We start from the raw sequence: 21,704 nt of genomic DNA, 5'->3' as shown, positions 1-21,704 counted from the left end.
TTATAAATCTAGTTGTCAAGATACCATATATATCTTACATGAAACTAGTGTGGTCTTGCAGACACGATAATTTTGAGAAAGATTTAAGAAAATCTTTAAATAGTTCATGTATCGTTTTGGTGGATGAACAAAATAACGAAATCATGAACGAAAAATATTATGATCACGTTCCACTAGGTAAATCATTCAAAGAAATGAATGAAAAATTGTATTACTAGAAATAGTGAAGATAATGTCATGGGTGAAAATTTTCAAAATACACAAATACACACCAGAAGTGAGATTGTATAATGTTGAAAAGTATGTAAAAGTTAATGAAGAGAAAACTCACGTTTTATATTTTTGGTTTGTTGCGGGAAAATAAAATAAATGATGTATGAAGATAATGAAAACATATGTCGAATAGACAATGTAGCGCACTATCCGAACTAAATTTATAAATAAATACATGCAAGGATTAGGGGGAGATAACACTCAACATAATAAAATTAGTATTATATGATCAAGACATACAAGAATGATGAATTTGGTACAAATATTTGTTCATATATCATGGACTCCCTTTATGAGCATAAGTACAAGACTATATTCTGAATATGGATACTTTTGTGATATGTACCAAAATTATAATGGATACTCCTAAAGAATAAGAGCTATCTTCCATAAGTTTTGTTTTAGTTTTTCTTGCCGTTATAATCGAGACACCAGTTTGTGTCGTTATATCACATCACAATATAGTCAAGTTTAATATTATCATAATTACAATGATCACTTTGAGAATCTAACCAAAAGTTAGAGAATGAAATATTTCCTATTATGATGCGATAATCCAGGCCATCCGGGTTTAAGAACAGCCGTCATGAGAATTTGAAAATTCATGTCAAATAAAAGTTTACACTCCTTCACATGTTGTATATATCCAAAGGCAAGGCATAATTGATGAGGTTGAGTTGTGTTTCAATCGAAAATTTATAATCTATCGATTGGGAAAATAAATAAGTACAGGAGATATTAATGATTTAAAAAATTGTATAATGATATGCGATTTCAAGTTCACCATGATTATAAGCGACCTGAAGCTCACCGTAATCGTAGTAGGTGACTTGAAGATCACAAAGAAATTTAACTTATTACAAGTGCTTTGTGATTGATTAAGTATCATAGATAAGTATCATAAATCTCTTGATTGGGGCAATCATACGTCAACACAAAAGGAAAAAAATATGAAGAAAAACAACTGCATATTGCATTTACTCCCCATAATCAATGTTGATCCCCAGAAGAGAACAAAAGTATGAAATATTTATCAAAATACATGTTGAAAGTGTATTATTTAATTGGTGAAGAATGTTATGCCCCATAATAAATCGAAAATATTTTCCCAACTTAGGGGAGACGAGGAAGAATAAGTTGGCAAAATTGAAAGATAATAAATTGATCCCCGTATGAGTAAGTGAAAATGCCAACTTTATGTCCTCGAAGTATGTTTTGACATAAATATCTATGACTTGATTGTGTTAAATTGTTACATTTCAGAGGCATAAAGGTGTATAATAGTCATAGTGCTCGATGTTACATATATTAAGTGTTGAGAATTATATATCTTGCCAATATTTATTTGAATCTCTACACCTAAAGTGTAGATTATATATAAGTTTCCAACATAGTGCGAAATAATTTTATTTATATATATAAAAAAAAGCAAGATAGTGCAGTTGATGATATTATTGAAAATAAAGAAAACACTAATATATAGTGTATGAAATATCCTTGAAGTGGTATAGATATCTGAACTAAAATAGATGGCCTATGAGAAAATTTTAATGGTACCGATTTAATATGTATTCAGATATCATCAATGAATAACATGCAAAATATATATTAACTAATACTTGATGATGCGGTATATGATGGAACCGATATGCATATGTGAGAAATAATGGACTTGAGAAAAGAGATCTGAAATATATAATCTTGTTGATGTCGACATAATCATAATGTTCAAAATGAGCTCATGGACCCGAAGTCCAAAAAGTTATGGATTTTATAATCCACATTGTACAATGTTTTGCATTTTGAGTCTTACGAATATGTGCATGTGTAATTAATAGCAAAATGCATCATTTATCATGTATTTAGTTCGTTTTACATTTTATCATTGTATGATTTTGATTTATCCAGTTATGAATTTTATATTGTATGCAAAAGTTTTCAAACTACTATCATGATGTACATGAATATGCATCCAAAGTATAATAAGACAAATTTGCAATTTTGGTATAAATTTATAAGAGGAGATTCTTACTCTGTTGGGCTTGTAGTTGCAAAAGGAGTATATGATGTTTATTTAATAGCATGTTATAATTCATGCAAATAAGAGTTCATGAAGAGCTTGTGCGTGATGTTCTTAAACATCTAGCCCTTTGAGTTTTGCACATAAATATTACAACATTAATAAGATATTATCAAAACTCTAAAAGAGTGTTTTTGAAATATCTCCTCAACTAGTAGTTTGAATACTTGAAAGTTATGAAATACATATATTAATTTATTCATGAAAGAATTCTTGTACAACTATGAATAATCTTAAAATTTAAGATAAAAGTATATAATGTCCTTCCAATGGATATTATTTAATGGTCCAGAAGAACCATAATAAGATTATTAGATATATTATACCTCCAAGTTGGACAATGATATTGTTATGCATTGCCATGAAAGTATATAACCAAAGCAGGTTTAATGATTATTGATCGAAACTTCCATTTATGACCTCCAGAAGAAGGTATATATGTCCAATATTTTTAATATTTAATAGGAGGCCAAATGGAGATCATATGGCCCCTCCTAGAATTCAAAATTTTATTAAATTTACTTTTTTAAAATAGAAAGTCAGCAACAAAAATACACGACAAATTCAGAAGTTCTACTCTCTCTTCCAACCTTCAACTCTCTCCTCCAACCTCCAGATCTAGAAAATCAATAAACCCAAATTCCATCAATTCAAAACGATTAATTGGCTAGGTTATGAACAATCCAATTGACATATGGAAAAACCATATATTGTCAGAATCCAAATTAATTGCACGTAATCAATTAACATAATTCAGATTAAACACTTTATGATGCCTGCCTTCCCTAACTGCTCCAGAACCGAACAAGAAAAAGTTAGAACGAATAATGTCGTCCCTCCATAGAAAGTCCACAGCACGTTCGGTTCCAACTTAGTTTCAACCAATTAGGATATAATTTAAGGTGTTGTGTATTCGGGATCTCACTCTATGTGATAGACAAAAGTATATGAATTTGTGTGTTAAATTCATGACAATGGACCATGTATTTATAGGAAAATAGGAAAAACTAGGCAGTCAAATTCAAATAAGATTATGGAAGTTTGGGAGAATGCCAAACACCTAGGATTAGGAAAAGCGGCCAGCTTCTGGCCTAAGATACTTGCCGCGCATGTAAGCTTAGCGCCCAAACCTTGCTCGCACAAACCGCACAGGCCATTCGCGTGCTGGCCAGCAGGCAGGGCATTGGGCCTGGCGCTGCACGTTAGGCCTGTGCCTTGCACGCTGGCGCTGGGCCTTGTGCTCGTCACTAGCTAGAGCTGCACTTCGTGGGATGGCTCGTCGAGCGATAGGTCGGTCTTGCTTGCTGGCCTGTCGCTCATCGTGCTTTCGAATAGTTTTCCGATTCCGGAATCTATTTCCGATTCGAACAATATTTATATTTCCTATATTATTTCCAATTCCGGTAATATTTCTGTTTCCGACAGTATTTCCGATTCAGACAATACTTCTATTTTCGATAATATTTCCGATTTCGATAATATTTAGACATCCTGCCGATTCTCCCCGATGGAAGACTATTGACAAGCTTCATGACACTTTTGGTAAGGAACCTCATAATTTGAGGCTTGGTTTATGTACGGATGGGATGAATCCATTTGGCACTCTTAGCTCCCAAGATAGTATATGGCCAGTACTTCTAGTCATCTATAATTTACCTCCTTGATTGTGTATGAAACGCAAGTACATCATGTTGTCGCTTCTTATATCGGGGCCTAAACAACCGGGAATTGAAATAGATGTCTACCTATAACCTCTCGTTGATGATTTGAAAAAGATGTGGGATGAAGGGGTTTCCGTATTTGATGGACATGCAAATGAGACGTTTAGGTTGCGTGCAATGTTTTTCTGCACCATCAATGACTTCCCTTCTTATCGTAACTTATCAGGGTACAAGAAAAAAGGAAGGAAAGCATGCCCGACTTGTGAAGATGATACACAATCCATATATGTTTCTCAATGTCACAAACATGTGTTCCAGCGAATGTGAAGGCTTCTAGATGTGATCATCCCTATCGTAAGATGAAGACATCATTCGATGGGGATGTTGAGTTGGATGTAGCTCGTGGAGTGTTGTCTGGTAAGGAAGTTTATTAGCGGGTCAAGGGTGTTGAAACAGTCTTCGGTAAGTCAATGAAAGATAAGGTTACAATTGTAATATGGAAAAAAGAGTCTAAATTTTGGAAACTTTCGTATTGGAAAGATCTACCGGTTAGGCATTGTCTTGACGTCATGCATCTTGAGAAAAATGTATGTGAAGCAATTATTGGTACACTTATGAATATTCTGGGAAAGACAAAGGATACCAAGGGAGTGCGAGAATACTTGAAAAGTAAGGGGCTTCGTCCAAAGATGTGGCCTCAATATTTGGGAAATAATAAAAGACGGGAAATGGAAACAAGGGGTGCCAAGAAAAAAAGGGATAGGCAAAGGCAAACAAAATGGCAACGACAAAGGGAAGAAGAAAAATGATTACTTGCCTCCGGCTTGTTACACATTGTCCCAAGAAGAAAAGAAATTATTTTGTGAGTGCTTGTATGACATTAAGGCTCCCTCAGGGTAATCATCGAACATGAAAATATTTTTGTCTTTCAATGGCTAGTTGAAGTTTTCTAGTATGAAATCTCACGATTGTCATGTCATGATGAAAACATTCTTACCCGTTGTAATTCGTGGGATATAGCCAAAGCACGTGAGACATAATATTACTAGTCTTTGTTCATTTTTCAATACGATATGTAGCAAAGTGCTTGATCTGTCAACACTCGATGAACTTCAGAATAAAGTAATCCAAACATTATGCAAATTTGAGATGTATTTTCCACCTTTGTTCTTTGACATAATGGTTCATTTAATTTTCCATCTTGTTCGAGAAATTAAGTTGTGCGGTCTAGTGTTCTTGAGGTCACTATTACAAATCTCACCTGTTAAAGAAGCTTTTTAGACCATTTACGACGCCATATAGCGTCAAGAATTTAGCCATCGACGCTTTGAGAAGCGTCAAGAAAACTAGAGCCGAGATTTATTTCGACGCTTTATTGCGTCGAGAATGAAAACGCCATTTGTAGACCCATTTTTGTTTGGCGTCGAGATCCTCGACGCTTTTAAGCGTCTAAAATTTTGATATTGGCGTCGACAACATTATTTTCCCGCTATGCCTACCTTTTAAATATTTAATTTTCTCGACGCCTAAAAGCGTCCTAAAATTTGGGTTGTCGAAAAGCGTCCAAAATTTCTGTTGTCGTGAATTTTAATCTAAATGAGCACGATAACACGACTCCTATAAGCGTCCACATTTATTTGTATAAGATCTTTTGTTTCACGTACTCGTGTATCGCATATAAGCTCTTTTTATTCCACGTACCTATTCTTGTATCGCGTATATATAATATATAGACATAATAAAACATTATTCATCACAATTATAAATTTTAAAATAAAGTGCAACACAAGATCAATGAAACCTGAATTGTGAATACTTGGTCTTCAATTAACAATAAAATCAATTTACAAAAACTTAAGTAGTTAAAATTTATAGTACGTACGCATATGTTACTAACCAGAATCCATACATACACGCATCTATATCACTAACCGAAATCCTAACCAAACAGTCCAAAACAACATCATAGATCAAACCCAAGAAATTAAAACTAAATCTAGAAAAACTAACTAGCTAGGATGTACTATATATATTTACTAAATATAGATGATCGATGGTAGTAGCTCATATATATCTCAATTATCTCGGCCTTCATGCTGCTTTTGCACCTTATCACGTTGGACGACCTTCAAAGAAAAATACAACTATAATGTAATAAGTACATAATAAGTCGGAAACCAAAACCACGAAGGAAACTAAATACAACACGAGGAGAATTTCATATAAATTGTTTAATCACACAAATTGTTTACCTATCTTTGGACTTTAGCATATTAGTTTTTCATGTAGGTTCATTCTTTTGTATTCGTCATGGCTGCATAAGGAATTCATTACCTTGGTTACTTAGAAGAACGATTTTCTAGTGAAACTCTTAGGAAGATTAATAGTTTAAACCTATGGCCTTCTTACTCTTAGGAAGATCAGTAGGTTACTCTGTTTCATTTGATTCTAAAGCCTGGATTTCTTTGTCTATGGAGGCAACCCAACCTGGACGATCTTTAGCTTTCTTGTAGGATGATGGCTAAAGACAAACCATCACATTTGAGATGAAAGAACAAAATGTAGGATTTGAGTTTAAAAAACATATATAAAATGAATGAGAAGAGGAAGAAAATGATTATCTTATGTTATTTATCTAGGTCTTATGACAGGTGTAGAGTGGAAAAAATCATTATATTATGAAGGTAGTTAAGGTACAAAGGAAGAATAATAGGTACAAAAATAGGTAAGTTTGAGTTGGAAGATGAGAAAAGGGTGTGATGTGGACAGGAAACAATAGGAGAAGAGACATTCAAATAAATGTCTTGGGTGAACACCTATTCTCCTGTGAACACCTCTACCTTACCCTACCCTACCGTACTTTTAAGGAACACCTATGCTCCTGTGATTCACAATGCCCTTACCTAATAACAGAGGCCCGGGCTGATGATGAAATATTCAGTTCCATAATCATGATCTAAAATAGTTTACTTTCTTGTGAAGTGTCTCATCATGCTCCTTAAAAAAATAAAATAACATTTAGAAATAAAGAACGTAAATAATCAATCATCAAAAAAAATTTGGTATAATTTTTCACAAGGTTTAAACAAAAGAAAACAATTAAAAATAAGTAAAATAAATAAAAACAATCTACTATAACATCAAATCAGATAGGTAGTCTTTACATGGATGACTGCAATGACAATTTTCAACATTAAACAAACAAGACTCATTGTAAAACCTGTAAATGTCATCCACTAATCTTTCTAGTTCTTCCTTTGAAAGAACATGACTTTTTACCCACATCTTTGAAACTGCAGCACAAGGAAAATTACTAGGCCGACGGCACCAACAAAAGAAACTATGTAAGATGTAAGGGCCAAGGAAACTTACAATTTTGTATGAACAATCAAACAAATACTAGAAGAAATACAAGCCCTTCCAGAAGCTCAGGTTAACACAAAGTTGAAAAGAAAGCAGAAATGAGGCTCTGAAATATTTATTAATACCGTTTGGAAGTCCAGTGCAAGCCAAATTAGAAATGAATGTGTATATAGAGTTCAACTTAGGCACCTAGTTATCATCTAGTAAACATGGAAAAGGATCTTGTTCGAGAAATCAAGTTGTGGGGTCCAGTGTTCTTGAGGTATGGAGTTATCCTTTTGAGAGACACATGTGTGTTTTACAAGATAAAGGGAGGGTCCCTGCACAACAAGAAGATAGTATTATTCAAGGCAATGTGGGTGAAGAAGTTGGAAATTTTGTGGCCGAGTTTTTAGCAAAAGCTGAACCTATTGGACTTCCTACATCCCAGCATGAGGGAAGACTAGAAGGCAAGGGTACAATTGGGTCAAAATTAATCTCACCCTCTACGCATAAGATATTACAAGCTCACTTATGTGTGTTGCATCATATTCTAGCCGTCCACCCGTATTTGGTGATGCATAATCAGGAATTGGCTAATAAATACCCTTCCAAAGCGAAAAGAGAATTGACGCAATTGCATAATAAAGAGTTTATTAAATGGTTCCAAGATAAGGTGATGGGTGAACTAGAAGTAGTTGGTAATAGTGTTTGTGAAACTGTTCAGTATCTAGCTCTTGGTCCTCGGGAAGCTGTGCATTCATATCAAGGTTATGATGTCAATGGATACACATTTTGGACTGAGCTCCAAGATCCGAAGTCATAGTCAGTGCAAAATAGTGGTGTCTCCGTTGTGGCGTCGTCAAGAGAGTATGCTAGTGTTAAGGATAGATCTCCGATTGATGCCAAGTTGTCTTACTATGGGCGAGTCCAAGACATATGGGAGCTTAGCTACGGTAAAAAAATCAATGTTGGTCTGTTTTGGTGCAAGTGGGTTGATAATAATAGGAGGTGTGTAAAAAGAGATGATCCTTGTGGGTTCACTCTTGTAGACATGGGTTGTTTGCATGAGACTGAAGTGCCATTTATACTTTTATCACAAGCTAAGCAAATATTTAGGACCCTGCCGATAAGAAGTGGTCAATTGTTGTACCGGGAAAGAGAAACATCCTCCATGTCGGTGAGGTCGAGGATGAGGACGAGTATGATGCTTTTGATGATACACCTCCTTTTACCAATCCCGAAACTAAAGTGACAGACAATGTGGATAATGACACAAATTACATGCGTTTAGATCACACGGAAGGAATACTTGTTGATGACAAAATCTAGCAATGGTTAGAGGTATGAACTAAACAAGTTAAATTGGCACAAAATCTAGATTTTTATTTTAGGTCTTGTCACTGTGTTTTGGACCGTACTAACAGGCCACATGTTTACTTGGTCTGCAGTACATGAAGCAAGAAAACACAAGATCGTGAGCAACAAGAAAAGGACAAGAAACCATATTAATGCAATGTACTTGTGTATTGTATTGTATTGAGATTTTTAACCTAAAGTTACTATATTGGAGAATAGTCACATTTTAGCTATTAGTATTTTGTATTGTATGTATTTGGTATTTTGGTATTTTGTATTGTACATATTTTGAGCCTGACTGTTTAGGCTTCGGCCTCGTAGTCTTGCTCTATTTTTAGGTTCATTTATTTTAATATAAGTTTGACTATTTTCTCTGTGTGCTTATGGATGAAATGTTTAGAATTTGGACTTAGGTTCATTTGTTGATACTTGAGATCGAAAATGCCATTTTGGGGCATATATGACCTATATCGACCCAAATGAGCCTGAGGTGTCTATAATGAACTTGAAATGAATCTTAGAAACCTCTAAAAAAGCATATGAAACATAAAAAAGGTTTAGAATTGGACTTAGGTTCATTTGTTGATATTTGGGATCAAAATGGCCATTTTGGGGCATATATGACCTATATCGCCCCAAATGAGCCTTAGATGTGCCGCATAAATAACTTTAAATGAATATTGGAATCCTCTAACTAAGAATATGAAACATCTAAAAGGTTTAGAATTTGGACTTAGGTTCATTTGTTGATATTTGGGATCGCAAATGCCATTTTGGGGCATATATGACCTATATCGACCAAATGAGCCTTAGTTGTGCATAAAGAGTTCGAAATGAATCTTATAAACCTCTAACTAAGAATATGAAACATAAAAAAGGATTATAATTTGGAGTTATGTTCATTTGTTGATATTTGGGATCGAAATTGCCATTTTGGGCATATATGACCTATATCGTCCAAAATGAGCCTTAGATGAGCATAAATAACTTGAAATGAATATTAATAACCTATAACTAAGCGTATGAATCATAAAAAAAGTTTACAATGTGTTCTTAGGTTCATTTGTTGATATTTGGGATCAAAAATGCCATTTTGGGCCATATATGACCTACATCGTCCCAAATGAGCCTTACATGTGCATAAATAACTTGAAATGAATCTTGAAAACCTCTAACTAAGCATATAAAACATAAAAAGGTTTATTATTTGGACTAAGGTTAATTTGTAAAAATTTGGGATCGAAAATGCAATTTTAGGCCATATATAACCTATAACGTCCCATATGAGCCTTAGACGTGCATAAATAACTTGAAATTATGTATTTTCTATATTGTGATAATTATTATGCAAATTATGTATTTGTTTAGTGACGTGTTTTTGTTTCTTTAATTTCAGGTAGACCTCTATCGTGGATGGTAATGATGATGTGCAAGATGAGGAGATGGGTGATGATGACGACCGGAGTATGGATGGGGATTATGATGCGGAGGTGGAGGAGGATAAAGGTGACCCGAAGATCGTGAATATGATGATTATTTAGACATGATTGAGGAGTTTGAGGCTATGAACGATAGGGCCCCCCAATTAATAACCATGCACATGTGGTGTCAATTGAAGTTGGCACAAGTAAAGGTGTTAAAAAGGGTGTGAAGAGAAAGGGAAGAGGGCCAACAAAAGGACTTGGGGTGAAAGAAGAGATGTACTTGGAGTACAATCACTTGGATAACCCTTGTAGTAAGTGATGCCATAAGTATGGAACATTTGTGGGCCTTTGTATTAGAAAGATTTCAATTTTGTTGGCGTGGGAGGAAGTATCCGAGGGCTTGAAGCAAACATTGTGGGATGATACAATGGTAAGCCTTTTTAATTCTAGAAATTTATTTAATCGTGTACTTGATGTCATAACTAGAGCATGCATATAGTCCCGAGTATAACTAGGGAATTGTCTATCGGTTAGGCATTGTCCCGAGCATAACAAGGGCATGATCTGTTGTTAACCAGATCAACATCAACTGATCATCTGCTGAACAGATCAGATTCTGATCCAATCAGCTGCTGATCAGATTAGAATCTGATATGTTCACCAGCAGATCAGCATCTGATCGGATCAATAGCAGATCAACAACTGATCAGATAAGATATTATGTGATAAAATTCATGCATGACTTATTCAAAAGTTGCAATGATATTGAAGATTTGGAAAAGGTACATAAATAGTATACTTATGATGTATTTTTAAGCTAGAAATTAGTTTAAAAGAACTATTCGCCTACATTTGGCATGAAACATCAAAACGTATTCAAATTCAATGTAAAGAACTTAAAATGAATATCGTTATACTAAAAGAACCTTACATTAGGCATATTTTGAGAAAAATAGTCGTCTTCGCTCTCAATTTTCAACTAAAGAACCAAAATAGGAATTCTTAACTATTTACATGTTGAAAATACTTAGAATTAGGTTTCCAATCCTTATTTTCATCTACTTTGGTTAATTTATGCACATTTAAGGCTCGTTCGATCCTTACATGTCATATTTTGACTAAAATAGCTATTTTTGCTCCAAACTCTCAACTAATGAACCAAAATAGGATTTCTTAGCCCTTCACATGCTTAAAATACTTATTATTAGGTTTCTAATCCTCATTCTCATCTACTTTGGTCAATTTATGCACATTTATGGCTCGTTCGATCCTTACATGTCATATTTTGACTAAAATAGGCGTTTTCGCTCCCAATTCTCAACTAAAGAACCAAAATAGGAATTATTAACCCTTTAGACGTTTTAAATACTAAGTATTAGGTTTCCAATCCTCATTTTCATCTACTTTGGTCAATTTATGCACATCTAAAGCACGTTTGGGTCGTTATAGGTCATATGTAGCCTGAAATGACATTTTCGCTCCCAACTTTCACAAAATGAACCTAAGGACTCATTCTTAACCATTTACATGTTTAATATTATTAGTTTAAGCTAGGTTTCTCTTATTAATAGATGACTATATATGAACATTTAAAGCTCGTTTAAGGCGTTATATATAAGTCATATGTAGCCTAAAATGGTATTTTCGCTCCCAACTTTCACAAAACAAACCTAAGTAAACATTATAAACCATTTACATGTTTAATATGATTAGTTTAAGGTTTATAAGACTCATTCCAAGCTATTTATGCACATCTAAAGATCGTTTGGGTCATTATAGGTCATATGTAGCCTAAAATGTAATGTTTTCTCCCAACGTTCACAAAACGAACCTAAGTTAACATATTTTGACTAAAAAAGCAGTTTTCGCTCCCAACTCTCAACTAATCTTATATTTAACTTAATTTAATTTATTGGTTTTCATGTTGTTCTTTTAAAGGTTTTCAATACTCCAAGGGAGAGACCCTCTACCAAAGAGAAGATGCATGAAGTTCGAGACAAGTGGGCTACTCACTTCACTGATTGTGAAATACCCTCGTTGTAAATAGAGCAAGCTAGTAGTTATCCGTGACTCTAAAATTACTTTGTTATTTATTTATTTATTTAATTACATTTGAATTAACGTGGTAATTAATATTATTGTAGACTTGAAATTATCTAATTTTTGAGGAATGTCAAGGTGATGTTTGGTGAAAGAGTCTGCTATAAATTAACATGTATTGAACAGGAATTTAATTGAAATTAGCAAAAAATATTTTAAAATAAATAAATAGTCACAAAGGTGGCGCTTTTTCAGCGCCACCTTTATGAATTGGCCAAATGTGAACATGCCATGTGATGCACTTATAAAGCCCCACCTATACCCCTATTTTAAGCGCCACTTTTGATATTTTTTCTACTAGTGATATTATATCATACATGATAAATTATTTTGCAGAATAATTCCTAATTGAATTCTATCCATGTAACTTAGCTCATTCAGTTTCAGTAGATACTAAATCCAACTAAATTCTTTGATATATAATATAGGTGAAGAATCTCATTTAGATGCTTTGATGTTTAACTTTAGTAAATTCATATACATAGTTCAAACATTCATTACTTAGATTTATTCACATGGGTCGAATATCTCCAATGGAGTCATGTTTGATTCACTAAATCCATTACTTAATTCAAGACAATTAATGTTCTAAGATCTTTGTAAATCAATTTTAATACCCAATATGTACTAAGTTTCGCCTTGGTCCATCATTGATAAATAATTTTCAAATCTAAGTCATTTAGTATTTGAATGTTATTTTGCAATAAAGAGATATGCGTGATACACATATGACCAATTTAGGTTTACGTACTCCCACTAAACTTATTATATATATCTATAAGAATTATGTATATTATATGAAACTAAAATACTTATTTGATTCACTAAAATACAGTTCTAATTCCCAATTGCTTGCCTAAATCCATACTTTGATGTCATAATATAGCATTCATTTCAAGCTTTATTTGGATCCAAAAATCCTATGAAATTTCATGTACATAGTTTCTTCCAACATTTGATTTAGGATTACATTTTGTCATCCAATTTCCATATGTACCAATATGCAATCCTTGCTTAATTTATAGACTTTACGAATTTGGATTATGCATGAGGTTCCAACAAAATACACGCCATGAATTTGCTTGTAACCTTTAGCTACTAATCTAGCTTTATGTGAAGACACAATTCCATATTTGATGGTTTTTTATCCTTAAAACAAAATCGCAACCAATAGGTGTAATCCATTCTTGCAAATCAACAAAATTTCAATTTTGTCATCAAAACATTGATTATATTTTATTGGACTTTAACTATCTAAAACATTGAGTCTATATATGACCTCTAACCATTTTGGGGAATCTAGGTTTTAATTTCATCATAGCTTTCTAACAAGTCACAAACTCATTACTATTTATGATAATAGTTTGACTGCAATATGTAGGTTTCTTCACTATCTAATAGAAGGATCTCATAGTTTCCGTGACCTAAAATCTATAACTACATGGGTATAGAACATCAAACAATAGAATATTAATATCCACTTTGAAACTCCTTTGAATATTCTTCTCTCCTTGAAGCACTTGTAAAGTTTTCTGAGATATCTATTCTTTAAAGTCATTTCAAATAACCTCTAAAGAATAAGTGTCTGTTTATGTTTTTTGTTCGCGTCGAAGACTTTCGAGGTCTATTTTCTCCCAATTGTAATTTTGGAAATGAATCTTCAAAAGGACACTTTTTCGAGCAAACAAACATTATGTTCTGAAAATTCGTGGTAAAAATACCCGTTTGTCTCATTTGAACTAATCACATATAATCAGGTTCTGGTGAGAACCTCTCTTAAGATGAGAACCTCCTTATAATGAGAACCTTTCTCATTCATCGGATTGAATGGAAATCAACGGACGTGATCTAATCCAAATCACCCGTTATTCCTACTATTCTAATTTTTCAAAAATATACATCAACAGTTTCTCTTTCTAAAACTTCTCTAGTCTCTCTCTTCAACACCAAAAAAGAATCTGGATTCATCACAATTTGCTGCAAATTCGAAGGACTCTTGTTTAATCTAGTGATTTAACTACAAATTTCATTTGCGACACTTAACTCGTCACCCAAGTCTACGAAATGGAGCTCAAAATCAGGTATTATATGATATGCTTAAGCTCAAAATTTCCTTTGTAATCTCAGATAAATATTTGATGTTTTTTTTGTTATTGATGATTAATTTGAAAATTTTGAAACAATTTTTTGAAATTCACAACATATAATTCTGAATTTAGTGATTGTTAGCCAATTTTGTCGAGTTTTTTTGTGTTCTGATTTTCGCGGAATTTAAGAATGTTGCGAGTGAATTTCAAATTTAGTTTTAGGCCTAATTGATAAGAAACTAATGTCTAAATTATTGTTTGATGTAAAATTTTTTGACGTGGAAAATTACTTCTACGTACAATGCTGCTTCAAAAGTAGACTTACAATTAACTCATGAATGAATAATATTGTTCCTGTTCTTCTGGTTGTTTTCATTTTGGAACAAACACTAGAAAGTGTTGCGTTGATTCAAATGGAAGCTCTCTATGAATTTCAGATCTTTAAAACTACTCGATCAAAAGTAAACTAAATCTGTATAAAAGTAAACTAAACCTCTCTTAAGGTAAACCTAAATCTCTAGAAAATCAGATGGCTGGGAGTTGTTTTTTTCTGGCTTGAGTTTGGAGTGTACATTTTATGAGCTTGGTTTATTTCTTCTTAACAGCATGCCAACATCAGTGTGAGTTTGTTAAGTGTTGCTGGCTTAAAATCAATCTCGGGACTAGGTTTAGAGTTTTCGAAAGCTTCTAGTTGCTGCAGTCATTGTCAGACTTGGTTATGTGTGAATGCAATAAATTTGTGGTGTTTCTTAGTGGTTTTTGGGAGACTGTGTGCTGAGGTAGGTGATGGCTTGTACTTAAGATGTATGTAGGCAAAGACGAGATTGTGTTGAACTTTAGTCGTGTGTTCAATTAGTTTATACCCTAACTTGTTCTGTTTACTTTTGGATAGATTAATTTTACTTTTCAAGAGATTTAGTTTACTTTTAGGGTCTGGTTTGCAGCCTGGTTCTTTTTTTGTGATTTGATTGCTAGTTTGAGCTGTAGTTTGAGATGTTGCTATGGGTGATCTGCTGCCAGTGTTGAGCTGTGTTTTGGAAATTGTTTGTTTTGTGTGGCTGTTGTCTAGTTCTCTAACATGCGGAGTACTTTGTATTTAGTTTAAATGCATGTATCCTACTGAAATATTAAGCTACAAAGAGGTGCGAGCTAGTATGCTCTTTTGCGGACACTACATGTTGATGAGTGGATCATAGCTTTACATAATTTCTTTTTTTGTTCAAATTAAAAGTGGATAAAGAATTCGTAAAAGTAAATAGAACTGATTAAAAAGTAAAGGGATTCGAATAAGTTTATATACTGTTTGCCTGATAACAGGAAGCCTAGAAATTACTTCAATTCACTCAAGGTAGTCTTCCCAAGAATGATAGCCTCGACCTGCCTTAGCCTTTTACAACACCAGCATCCATAGGAACAACTGAACCAAACAATGCATATGATCCTGCAGTTGTACTCATCTTATTTTTTGTAGCAATATTATCCTTTACTTTATCACAGGAGCTGTTTTAACTAAGTGACACTTCTTCTTTTTTTTCCCTCTGCGCGCCTATCACCTTCTTCTTCCTGCTCTAGAACATCAGGGTTGACCTCTAGGGCTGCTCTGAGAACGAGGTTGAGTTTGGAGCTAGGCTTTGTAACTGCTTGTTGTAGTTATAATATGTTGGAGGATTTGTAAAATATCAGGTTCATATATGTTGTGATTTGGTTGAAAGATATCTGTTTAATGTTTAGAACTATTACATGAATGTGTTCTGCCTACTGCAATGTCTATTCAGGCCAAAAGTGTACTATACCTTGCTGAGTGATTTGGAAGAACATACTCCATTGCCTGGTAGGAACCTCTTGTAATCAATGACTTTATTCTCAAACAATCTAGTTCTTTGTTGCAGGATCTTTACCGAGATGTACTGAAACATGACAGTGACAGCCAGGCCATTATGACCGGTGTAGCTGCCAACTTTTTTGCCGGGGCAGCTGCTGGTTGCACCACATTTATTATCGTTTTACATTGATTTCCTGCTTCAATTTAGGGGTTCGTCAACATTTTGGGGAAAAATCAAAGGCTAATTGTTTAATTTGGGGAAACTACTTCAAATTTTACTGCCACATTTTAAAATCGAGATCAAAATCAGATACTCTGCTACTTTGCAACAGGTTAAATTAGGTTTTCTAATCTTATTTGTTTGTTGATGTTGTGTTTACTTTTGCTTATTTTGTGTTTACTTTTTGTGGATGTGATTAGGGTTTTAGATATAAAATACGTTCTCTAGTAGGATCAAGTGAATATGATATAAATAAATGAAAACATTATGAAGTAATTCAAAATTCCCAAAAGTAAATAATAGAAACTCAAAAGTACAAAAACATAAACTTATAAGTAAATAAAATTGTATTGGCTTGGTGTCCGCTGTCTTTTTGAAAGATAAATGTTGTAACGATTTGTGATTGTTGCTCTGCCTGCTTCTGTTCTTTTATGTTCTGAATTTTGTTGTTGTTGTTTGTTGAGATGTTAACAGTATGTTTTGCTGCATTGTGGAGTGACGGTTCATGCTGATCGATCTGTGATGTTTTGGAGCTTCAATCTGATCTAAATTGGGGAATCTTATCTGCTGGTTTGAGTCTAGCAGTAGCTGTGTTTGGTTTAGAGGAATTACCTGTTGTTAAGAGCTTTAGTTATGGTTGTTAGCTCCTGCAGTCTATACAGTTGAGCTTCTGGTTTGGGTAGCAGTTACTCCAAAAGTAGACTAAATCTCTGCCAAAGTAAACAAAATCTCTCTCAAAGTAAACTAAATAACAATGAAATGTCAACTACAATTTCTCTTAAATGTTTTGTGAAAACCTATTAGCTCAACAGGTAGAGCACTATGCACTATGCATAGGAGATGTGGGTTCGATTCCTACATAGGTTGTCAGAGTAAATTAAAAAAAACTCAAAAGTTAATACAAAAGACTAAAAAGTAATCAAAGTACCTTAAAAGTGAATCATAATCACTAAAAAGTAAATGTATCTCTGAATTAGAACAAAAAGTAAATTAAATATAATCAAAAGTAAAGGTTTTAAAATTTAAAGTAAATAAAAACATACAAAAAGTAAATAATAAAAACAGAAAACTAATTAGTCAACTCATATAAAGACGAACCTATACGGAATGCAATCGCACATCTTGTGTGCATTTGCGTAATACTAAACATAAGAGCTATTAGACACAAACTAATACTCACAAGTCTATAAAGGTGACACCTCAAAAACGTTCTCGTTCTCTCTCTCTCTGATGATGTTTATGTTTCCATTTTTATTAGCTGGTTATAGGAAGCTTTGTTCCTTGTGCTCAAAAGAGAAGGCAACATCTCAAATCCCCAGCTGCATGCAATTTCTATCCAGGCTATTCCTGATCATACAATGCCTGCAGGAATTTCAAACCTACAGTTTGTTCCCCTAGGTAATGAAATGGGCACACCAAATGTACAACCAATGCCATTACAAAGTCTTAGTGAGGCAGATGAAAACATAGGGAACAGGCGTAACCTAAATGTAGTCTCTTCACAATAGTACTCCAGAATGGAATAATGGATCGTAATGAACACATCAACAAAAAGTTTATCCCGATATCAATGTGTGTGTGCCTAGAGTATGGTATGAGGTTTTGGGTCTCTTCTCTTTCTATTTATTAGAGACACCTTTCTTAGTCTTTTTTAATTAATTAGTGGTCAATTTTCTTAGGTGTTATCAAGAATTATGATCGACAATCTAGCTTCACTCTACTCACTTGGTAGCTGTAAATACGACCTCCCCTTAAAACAAAGGTTTCCTATTTAAGTAAATAAAACAAGACAAACAGTTAAAATCAAATAAATATAGTTAATCTCTTTACTCTAAAATAATTTCACATGATTTTCCTTTTGTACAATTTAAAAGTAGATAAATAACTCGTAAAAGTAAAGAAAATTGGTTCAAAAGTAAAGAACCATTGAGTAGTAGAACTAATATATATCGATTCCACTTGATTTTGGCAGTAACTTCTTGAGGCCTTAGGTAAAAAAATTCATTGGTCGTGGCGTGCTTCTCTCAACAGCCTACAAGAGCCTGGCGTCAGGAAAACTAACCAAGTTGACATAATTTTCCTTTTATTCAATTCTAAAGTAAATAAAAAACTTGTAAAAGTAAATAAATTTGATTCAAAAGTAAATAATAATCAAATAGGAGAACTAATATCATAAACAGAATACTTAGAGTTGCCTATGTAGGATTCAAACCTACATCATCGTGCAATCGCACAACGCTCTACCAATTGAGCTAATAGGCATTACTTGCCTGTTGGTACAACTCAATACGAAACCATTTTGAGTTTGGTTCAGGGGTAATGGAAGACCTAGAGGCTGGTGGTGCAAACTAACTGATGTTGCACCCACGACTGTTTCCACAGCACCCTAGCTCTGCAAAGAATAACTTCACGCACTTCACTGGAAATGAGAGCCTCATGTGTTTGGCATCCTGGATCCACAAAGGCCAGCAAACCAACCCAAATAGCAAGCATTGACAACCACTACCCCTGCAGCAACAACACACACACAACAGCAGGACAACTGCCCAACAATAAATCAATTCAGCATACCATCCTCGAATGACCTACAACAATGGAGGTTCGTATCGACTGACCAATCAAATCCCCTGAAACCACATTCATAATGCTAAAAAATTATGCATACAAACAAGTCAACTCTGGTAAAGTTGACCATAATTAACAAAGCAAAGATAGCACACAGCCTCAAAAACATCAAGCCAACATCATCATACATCATCCCAGCTTACTAGCCTGATCAGACCCGCTACACTAGCCATCCATTCACGACATCTAATCTGAATCCCAACAGTTGTCAGACCTAAGGTTAAGACTCGTAGTGAAGTAATGGTACTTTTATCTCAGATTGCATATGAACACCCTGGATAATAAAAAATGTAGACTGATCCTGATTTCTAGCTCCTAAATTGGGAACTTCAATTAAACACTGATGCTTTAAATTCATTTGCCCCGAACAGACTCAAGACAAGGTGTTCGAGTATACAAGGAAGACAAGGAACCCAAACAAACTTATTGCTTTAAATTCAAGTATGTTTTCCCCCCTTTACTAGTATATTAAGATTCAGGTATGTTTTTTTTTCTGATAATAGAAAGAGAGAGCATCGGTAGGAGCTAGAACACCTAAGTTTCACCATTCTAAATTGCTAAACACCTAATATCAACAATAAAAACGAAATCACAATTTGAAAATCCCAATTTTAGAAATCAAAATCACAAACAATGTAACAAATTTCACTAGTGGAAAAAGGGTCATTTGCATCGCACTTTTAAGCTCATTTGCATCGCACATTGTGCGTGGCAAAAGATCTCAATGCAAATGACTAAAAGTCATTTGCATCGCACAAAAGTGCGATGCAAATGACCCTTATTTGCGTCGCACATTAAGCAAATGTGCGTGGCAAATGACTTTTCAGGCACCATGTTGAAAAGTCATTTGCCACGCACATTAGCTTAAAGTGCGTGGCAAATGACTTTCAGGCGCTAGAAAAAAAAGTCATTTGCCACGCACAATAGCTTAATGTGTGACGCAAATGACAATTTGGGCGCCAAAAATTTAAGTCATTTGCCTCGCACATTAAGCTAACGTGCGTGGCAAATGACTTATTTTTTGTTTTTTTTAAATAGGTTTTTTAATATTTTATTGGAAATTCCGACAAGATCGTCTTTGAAAGTAGACGCTTCCAATACCGGGAATACATATATAAATAATACCTGTCACAATAGTTTACAACGTAATTAACGTTCCCAATGAAAGGCAATTAAATTCGTCATAGATCAACCAACATATATATGTTACAAAACAAACATAAAATTACTACAACAAAGGTATCTAGCTAGAGATCGAGTTCATATTACAAATTAAGCTAAATGTCGACATTGTTCATGAAGTAATCTGCCCAAAAATCTTTCACCCCATTAATCTCCTCCGGTGAATAAGGCAATGTTCTTGAAAAATCCTACAAAAGTGTAAATAATTCAATTTATCAACGATCGATGATCAATATAATAGTTTTGTGTACTTCAATTTATTATATAAAGTACGTAGTTTATGAGAACATACCTTAGTAAGATCTTGACTATTACCATGATTCATTACTATGTCGTACATAAAACGCATGACGTGGTAGCCATATTCTAGTGATCCCGGTTGTTGAGCACACTACATGCATTAAAATAAATAACACAAGTAAAATTTCTATCACATTGTATGTTATAATTTTGAAAAACTTGATTCTTAGATAAATAATAAACTAATTATACCTGTGCTGGAAACCATGTTAATTTAGTTCCCTTAGATTGTCCACTTAATCTCTTGTAACTCCGAAAAGCACTACACATTCGATAAAATATGCAATTATATATACTTTGTTTACGTACACATGTAAATGCAAAGAATATTTTACATGTAAGTGCAATTATAAATCACTACTTTACTTGTTTCCTTGGGTCATATTTAGGCAAATATGACGTTTTCGAACCCAACTTTGAACTAAAGAACCTAAGGAATGTTTTCAAACTTATTACATGTCTCATATGCATAGTTATAAATTTCTAAGGCTATTTACAATCTATTATTTCACATTTAAGGCTAATTGGGTCGTTCTAGGACATTTTTAGGCAAATATGACGTTTTCGAACCCAACTTTGAACTAAAGAACCTAAGGAATGTTTTCAAACTTATTACACGTTTAATATGCATATTTACAACTTTCTAAGGCTCTTTACAATCTATTATTTCACATTTAAGGGTAATTGGGTCGTTCTAGGACATTTTTAGGCAAAAATGACGTTTTCGAACCCAACTTTGAACTAAAGAACCTAAGGAATGTTTTCAAACTTATTACACATTTAATATGCATATTTACAACTTTCTAAGGCTCTTTACAATCTATTATTTCACATTTAAGGCTAATTGGGTCGTTCTAGGACATTTTTAGGCAAATATGACGTTTTCGAACCCAACTTTGAACTAAAGAACCTAAGGAATGTTTTCAAACTTATTACACATTTAATATGCATATTTACAACTTTCTAAGGCTCTTTACAATCTATTATTTCACATTTAAGGGTAATTGGGTCGTTCTAGGACATTTTTAGGCAAAAATGACGTTTTCGAACCCAACTTTGAACTAAAGAACCTAAGGAATTTTTCAAACTTATTACACGTTTAATATGCATATTTACAACTTTCTAAGGCTCTTTACAATCTATTATTTCACATTTAAGGCTAATTGGGTCGTTCTAGGACATTTTTAGGCAAAAATGACGTTTTCGAACCCAACTTTGAACTAAAGAAC

This window comes from Spinacia oleracea, chromosome 6, assembly GCF_020520425.1.
Source record: "Spinacia oleracea cultivar Varoflay chromosome 6, BTI_SOV_V1, whole genome shotgun sequence".
Classification (NCBI taxonomy): domain Eukaryota; kingdom Viridiplantae; phylum Streptophyta; class Magnoliopsida; order Caryophyllales; family Amaranthaceae; genus Spinacia; species Spinacia oleracea.
The sequence above is the reverse complement of the archived record's forward strand: the minus strand, read 5'-3'. Positions refer to the sequence as shown.